Source organism: Pelophylax lessonae (assembly GCF_965119305.1).
Source record: "Pelophylax lessonae genome assembly, chromosome: 12".
In the NCBI taxonomy this organism is placed as follows: Eukaryota; Metazoa; Chordata; class Amphibia; order Anura; family Ranidae; genus Pelophylax; species Pelophylax lessonae.
The window spans coordinates 29,234,269-29,242,349 of record NC_138779.1 but is presented as its reverse complement, the minus strand read 5'-3'; positions in this window follow the sequence as shown (position 1 = coordinate 29,242,349).

Below are 8,081 nucleotides of genomic sequence, written 5' to 3'. Positions count from 1 at the left end.
CCCCTTAGTACCAATTGAGCATTAAACGTCACGGCGTACCTGAGTATTGTTGCTGACCATGTCTATCCCTTTATGACTACAGTGTACCCATCTTCTGATGGCTCCTTCCAGCAGGATAATGCACCATGTCACAAAGTAGTGCAAACAATCCAAGATGTACACATGGAAGTATCCGCACTCTGGCAAAACAAATTAGGAAAATATAGCAGCCAGCATTAGTTTGTCAGTTAAAGTAACGCAGTGCCAAAAAGCAAAAAATGCCCTGGTCAGGAAGGAGGGTAAAGCGGTTCTAATATTACTATTCACATTAGTATTTTGCTGACTTTGCTGATTTATGTGTTGATCCCAGTCTAGTGATACGAAACTCTATTCTGTTACTTTGGCATAGTGATTATACTGTCTGGCGGACTGTGTCTGAACCTACATTCTGTGTGTTCTATTCCACTTTTGTGGGGAAAAAAAAAAATAGCAAATAAAGAAAAAATAATATAACTTATACAATTGTGACACAAATCATACTGTAATTAAATGTTATTAAAAAGTATCTTTCTTTTTCAATCTGCAGCTGTTGTAATTTTCTGAAAATGCAATGCAATATGGCCACCTGGAGGTGTTCTGTACACAGACTGTATACTGACCACACCCCCAAAAACATCATTTCCTGCTTGTGTGATTGGCTCACCAATTTTCCCAGAAGTCTGCACTAAGATACAAGTCAGATTTCTGGCATCCCCTGCAACAAAAATGTCATTTTTGGTGAGATCCTCCCACTAGGAACACGTCAAGGGATGCAGGCCCAGCAGATTTCCTCATTAGTGCCCTGCAGCTGCCACAGCTGATAGATAATTAAGAAACCACTCCCATTAGACCCACTCAGCACAGAGGAACAAGAAATGATTTCTTCAGAATAACAAAAGGAAGGAATCTGCAACAAAGTTTGTTAAAATCCGTGTAATGTACAGAGATCACCCAGAGGGGAATGTTTTTTTCTCAACAAAAGTGGAGTTATGCTTTAAACCACCATTTATTCTATCCCGTGCCAATATATTGAGTTCTTTTTTTCTTTTCTTGTGTCTATTTCCTGGGACTCATTCACAACCAAGTTAAAGGTATCTACACCTGTGTTCCTATTAGTGATTGACCGATATCTTTTTTTATTGCCGATACCGATATTTTGATCATCGGAAATCAGTATAGGTCGATATTTTCGGACATTTAAAAAAAATGTTATTTTCTTTTTTTTTTTCCACAGGTACTCTTGTGGAGGGATCTGGGGGTCTAAAAGACCCCAAACCCCTCCTCTACACTTAAAAGCATTAAACGCATTAAAAGCATTTGGCTGTTTTGAATGCTGTAATTTTTTTGAATTTGGCGCCGAGTACCCGGAAGTGATGTCATAACATCACTTCCGGGTTTTTTACATGGAGACCCGATCAGAGCCAAATGCGGCTTTGATTGGGTCTTCTCTTCGGCGGCTGTGCAGGCTGGCTGCGAGCCTCGGAAGGCGGCGGGAAGGGGGGGGGACATCCCCTCCCGCTCCTTCTAATGACAGCCGAGCGACTTCTCAGCCGCATCGGTTATCATTACAAGACAGCCGACCATCGTCTGTGGATGCCGGTACCGGGGTGATGCCTCTAACTGCAGGCATCACTCTGGTACAGCACTTTCCAAAATATCGGCAATATCGGTAACCTCCGGGGCCGATTCCGATATATGGGGGAAAGTGCAGATCCCTAGTTCCTATCGGTGCAGTAACTATCACTCAAGCGGGTGTGTCAGAGGGGCTGAGATTGTTCTTGGAGACACAGAACCCAAATTACCAAGCGGCTCCTTCTGGGGTAGCCCTACAATGACTACATGGCTGCATAAATATTTTTGCTGCTTAGAGACTTAATTACTTGCTGCCCATAATCTATTTAGCACCTCTCAGATTTCAATGTGCTGCAAATGTGGTCATTGCCAACAAGCATTTAAATCTCTCAGTAGCAAAGAGATTTGAGTCGCCAGTGTAGCCCTAGGCCTATACTTATGCACTGTGATTTCTCTACAACGTCCCTGCTGTTTTTATTTTTATTTTTTAAATAACTGGAAGTAATTAGTAAGTTGTATGGGCCATTTCTTTTTCACTTTGAACTCCTTTTTTATTTCGTTTTTGCCATTCTATAAAAGTTGCACAGGATTGCTTTGAATTTTTAATGTAAATATCAATTACAAACGTTTTATCTTTAAATTACTGAAACTGAGAGAATATTCGGTTAGATTGCATACAAAATTCTGTAGTGTAGATTCGTCACCTCAGGTGCACATAATCCACAACCGCATTAATTAGCACATTGTGCATATTTTACATGGAATAATACTACTTCCTTCTTTGGAGATCTACCTAAGTGGGTAGATTTATCCATAAAGTTTGCTGAAATTCTAATCCTTGCAATGTAACCTGGAGGTGAAACTGGCCACAAACACATAAATATAGTTCTCAATAGTCACTTTGCGGCACCAAATGGCTTTTTACCAATCCAAGTATTCCTGTTAGGCCCCCAGGCCCGCTGTGGTTTCCCCGCTAGGGTTGCCACCTCATCCCTTTAAACCAGGTCACATATTAATTACACAGGTTCTGTGGCTGATTAAGGTGGTAATTAAACTCACTCAGTGCCTTATGTGCATTATATTAGCCTCAGAACCTGTGTAATAAATATGTGTCCTGGTTTAAAGGGATGAGGTGTCAACCCTATTCCCCGCAGTGCAGCTGCAGGTTACCCACATTTTGCCATAGACTTCCATTAGATTGGACAGTTTTGGTGCATTTTCTGACAGCGCGCAGTGCACTTTTGGTGTGCTTTCAGAAAATGCACCAATCTAATGGAAGTCTGTGGCATAGCACAGGTAAGCCACGTGAAAACCGCGGGTACACTGTGCTGCGAGGAAACTGCAGGAGATCAGTGTGAAAAGGGGCCTAAAAGTAGCAATGATTTATTACTGTGCTGCACTGCACATAGCCTGTGCAGAGAGCAGAGCTGTGGGTGGGGCCCAGCAGGCTCCACCTACTACAGGCTGCCTCCAAAAAACTACAGGAGGGGCGGAGACAAGACCAATCCCTCTGCACAATGAGAGAGAGCAGCAGTGACTGGTCTTTATTACAATAAGCTCTTGAACAGAGATTCAAGTACAAATACGATGCCTATCCTAGGGTTAAGCTTTAAAGAGTTTTTTTTTTTTTATGTTTTTAATTTGGCACTGGGGATGGTATGTACATTGTCCCATGTGCTGGTGGCTGCAAGATATCTTCATTCCTCTGAACAAGCATCCCCCCCCCCCATTACTCCAACAGCTGAGGTCATCCAGTGCTGCTGGTGCATCGGTATGCGCAGCTTATTGCATTAGGGTGTGCACCCCAAAGCTTAAACACACATGGGTGTGTGTATGTGTATATATACAGTATATATATATACATACACATAATGTACATAATCACACACACACACTCCAAGAATCCTTTCACACTAGGAACTGCATGTGAATCGTACAGGAATGCTGTGTGGTTCCTGTGCGATTCACATGTAGTTCTCTGCAGCAAGATTTCAGCCCCATTCATTTTGAAAGGGCTCAAACAGCACCGCACTAAAATAGGCAAATGCACTGTATTAATTGACCCCCACAGCAGTGTGCAATGGCAGTGCGTTCGGAATGTGGTGCGGGGAGCCGCACAGGAAAGCGGCTCTCCAACACTGCATTCCAGTGTGAACAGGCCCTTATAAATGAACATAAACAAACATTTTAAAATGTATTAAAACATGGACATGTCAGTAGGGCTGAAGTTGGTGTCAGTAGGACAGTGGACGGTATCAGTAGAGCAGTGGACAGTGTCAGTGGAGCAGTGGACAGTGTCAGGAGTGTAGTGCACGGTGTCAGTTAGGCAGTAATTGTAAATGTTAGTAGGACAGTGGATGGTATGAGTCAGCAGGGCAGTGCACAGTGTCAGTAGAGCAGTGGACAGTTTCAGGAGCATAGTGGACAGTGTCAGGAGCGTAGTGGACAGTGTCAGTAGAGCAGTGGACAGTGTCAGTAGAGCAGTGGACAGTGTCAGTAGAGCAGTGGACAGTGTCAGTAGAGCAGTGGACGGTGTAAGCAGAGCAGTGGACGGTGTAAGCAGAGCAGTGGACGGTGTCTGTAGAGCAGTGGACAGTGTCAGCAGAGCAGTGGATGGTGTCAGCAGAGCAGTGAACGGTGTAAGTAGAGCAGTGGACAGTGTAAGTAGAGCAGTGGACAGTGTAAGTAGAGCAGTGGATGGTGTCAGCAGAGCAGTGGATGGTGTCAGCAGAGCAGTGGACAGTGGAAGTAGAGCAGTGAACAGTGTAAGTAGGAGCAGTGGATGGTGTCAGTAGGCCGCAAAGTGCTGGACCTCCAAACTACAGCCCGTGGCCCACATCCAGCAAGCTACAAGATTTTATCTGGTCTGCAGCTAGTGTCAGTGGTGTGTCCTCAATGTGCAATGATTGAGCATTCATGTGCCTGTGAAGCTGGAAGGTTTTTTACAATTTCTTTTATTTATTACAGGTATTTATATAACTCTCGGCCAGCCCGCTGTTAGTATGGACGCTGCACAGTGTGACTCCTGCCTAAAATGATATGAATATTTTCTCCTTATTGGACATCTAGCTTTAAACCACAAATAATATTTGGTAGCTATATCTTTTATTGAATTCCGTGGTCTTTGCACTTTATGGTTGAATTGCACTTACCTTTGAATGGGGGCCTGTGAGCTCCCTTTTCCTGCTTATATGCTTCGTACACTGTTGAGTACACCATTATAGGCTCTGCGGCATGGCCGACAAATTATAGTCTGGTATTTTTTATTAAGGGTGTATATATACTTTTTGAGAAAGCCTGCTACACATCTGGATCCTGAAGAAGCCCTAAACGTGGGTGAAACGCGTTGATCCATTGCATTGTAGAATGTGCTGTAACACACCTTTTAGATACTGTGTTCTTATATGTTGTTTTTAATATCATGTCTTTAATAAAATGTATATTTTTATCATTTGTATTCTGTCTAACTGTTAGTCTTTGGGCACATTAAAATCCCCATTCTCCTCGTCTACAGGGTCCAACCTGTGAGACTTGGTTTATTTTTGGCATTGTATTTATATAGCGCCTTTAATTTATGCAGCGCTTTACATATATATTGTACATTCACATCAGTCCCTGCCCTCAAGGAGGTTACAATCTATGGTCCCTAACTCCCATTTATACATACACATACTAGGGCTAATTTAGAGAGGAGCCAATTAACTTACCAGTATGTCTTTGGAGCGTGGAAGAAGCTCTGAGTACACCCACACAGGCCATGGCTGGCCCAAGACATTGTGCTGCCTGGGTCTAAGAATAAAATGCTGACCCCCCCAAAAAAAAATCACGCCCAGCAAAAGGCCCCCACATCTATCATTTTATAGACATATAAAATGAAGAAAATATTATATATACTGTTATCTTTTTCCATAACTCACCACCGGACCGATCCACCAAACACCCGCTGTCTGTCCTCAGTCCTCCTGTAACTACTGTGTCTGCCATGCCCACTGCCCTAGAAGATCCAGCCTGCCCTGCATGAGATGGAGTGCGCTGATGTCTGACGTCATTGCACACACCACAATCACGTGAGGGACGTTCCTTATAGTCATCAGTTTGCACTATGGGCGGCAGTATGATTTGGGGAAATGTGGCCCACAACGGGCCGCAAACTGATGACACACAAAACTGCTGGAGAAAAAAATCTAGGGAGTCAATTTCCCGCCCCTCTCCAAGTTCTGCCTGGGTCCAATGGACCCAGTAGAACCTATGGTAGGACCTGCCTTGAGGCAGGCACAGGGAGAACATGCAAATTCCAGGTAAGTAATGTCATGGTTGGGATTCGAACCAACAACCCTAGTGCTGCCAAGAAGAAGTGCTAACCACTTAGCCACTGTGCCGTTGACTCCTGCTTCTGTCAATCGCAGCCAGAGAGGGGTGGATGAAGCGAGCTGTGCTCTGTGTGTCAATGAACACTTACTGCACAGAACAGGTAAGTATAACACGTTTTAAAAAAAATAAATAAGAAAGAAAATCCTAGGTTTACAATCACTTTAAGGTCTGCAGAGGCTTGTTCTCTTCTTCTGATGTAAGGGTTGACTTTGATGGGGACCCTGATTTAAAGGGAACTCTGATATAAGGGAGACCCTGTGGGGAATGTTTTGGCCCAAAAATATTTGTAAAATGGCACAATGCGGCCCTCATACTTAAACTTTTGGAGAACCAAACATACAGTAGAATATGCCTATAAAGGCCCTATATGCATAACTGTATCACTCTGTAGTCCATTTATTTGAAATTTTTATTTGAACAAAAAAACAAGGAAAATGTAAAAACTTGCTATAGGTAAGTGCACATCACTGCTCTGTGATTAAATAATCCACACAGAGCAGAAGGAAGTCTGTAAAATGTCTCTTAACACTGATGTGATGGAAAGGCGGTAATGAATAGAAGAGTGTGATAGCTGGACAGGGAGTTTAATTGTAGCATACCTGAAGATTCAATAGGAATAATTTGGTCACCTATTGTGCTGGATAAGATGGAGAGCCTTGACAGATGGTTCACATTATTAGATACACATTTGGCACGTCTTTGTACTCACAGATTAGTTTTGCCCACTTCATTATATTAATCCATATTCCAATCCTCCATAGACTGTCTACTGGTCCATCCTCAGCCAGGCTTCAATGGAGACAAATGGATCTTCTCCTGATGGGGATACAATAGATGTTCTTAGGCTTCCTTTATAATCTGCTTGAAAAACATTGGTATGTTATATTCATTTTTTTTTTCTCTTCAAAAAAAGATGGCGACCTTACCTTGTACAACATTAGGGAGCTTTATTCATGAAAAATACCTAAAAGGCTTCATTTGTGAGGGGCTGAACCAAACGGCTTATACTGTACGAGGCGTGACCAATAAATTCCTGGAATGCCCGCGGTGTAGCACTATGGTGACTATCAGCCACACAGCCAGGGCTGGCCCAAGACATTATGCTGCCTGGGTCCAAGAATGAAATGCTGCCCCCCCCCCCCAAAAAAAAATAAAAAAATAAATCACACCCAACAAAAGGCCCCCCACATCCATTATTTTACATAAATATAACATTTAGAAAATATTATATATACTGTTATCTTCTTCCATAACTCACCACCGGAACGGTCCACCAAACACCCATGTCTGTCCTCAGTCCTCCTGTCAGTCAGCGGTTCCCACCATAGAAGATTCAGCCTGCCCTGCGTGAGATGGAGTGCACTGATGTCTGACGTCATTGAGCTCACCACAATTATGTGAGGGAGGTTCCCTGGAGGAGACACTCCGCCTCCTCATACTCATTAGTTTGCACTATGGGTGGCAGTATGAGATGGGGAAATGCCGCCCGTAATGTGCTGCAAACTGATGACACACAAAACTGCTGGAAAATAAATCTTGGGAGTCAGTTTGCTGCCCCGCTCCAAGTGCTGCCTGGGTCCAATGGACTTAGTGGGACCCATAGTAGGGCCGGCCCTGCACACAGCCATATGTACTCTAGCGTATTCTGACATGTACTAACTTGCCCTCGCCTGGGTCACAGACCAGTTGATTCTATGAAGTAGTAGAAAAATAACAGAAGTGTGTGTTGCGCTATGGGCGAAAGATGAGTGACAGGAATCTGGAGCAGCGGATTAACATCAAATTGTGCATGAAAATTGGCAAAAGTGGTGAAACTTTGGCCCTGTAACTACAGGCTTATGGTAAATATTCCATGAAGAAATCGTGTTATTGAATGGCATAGGCCAGACCTCAAAATTTCCACTCGGCTGCTTGCATTTGGCAAGTGGAAGTGAGTTGAGGGCGAGTGTGGAGCAGGGGCGGACTGGGCCAGGACAGTATAGATATTCCCATAAGTAGATATTTTTTGTTATATTTTTTTGAAAAATTAAGAAATGGGGAAAAAAAAAAATCATTATTTTTTTTTTTTTAATACTCACTGTCACCAGTGCAGTACAGTGAAATCATATGGTGTGGACCAG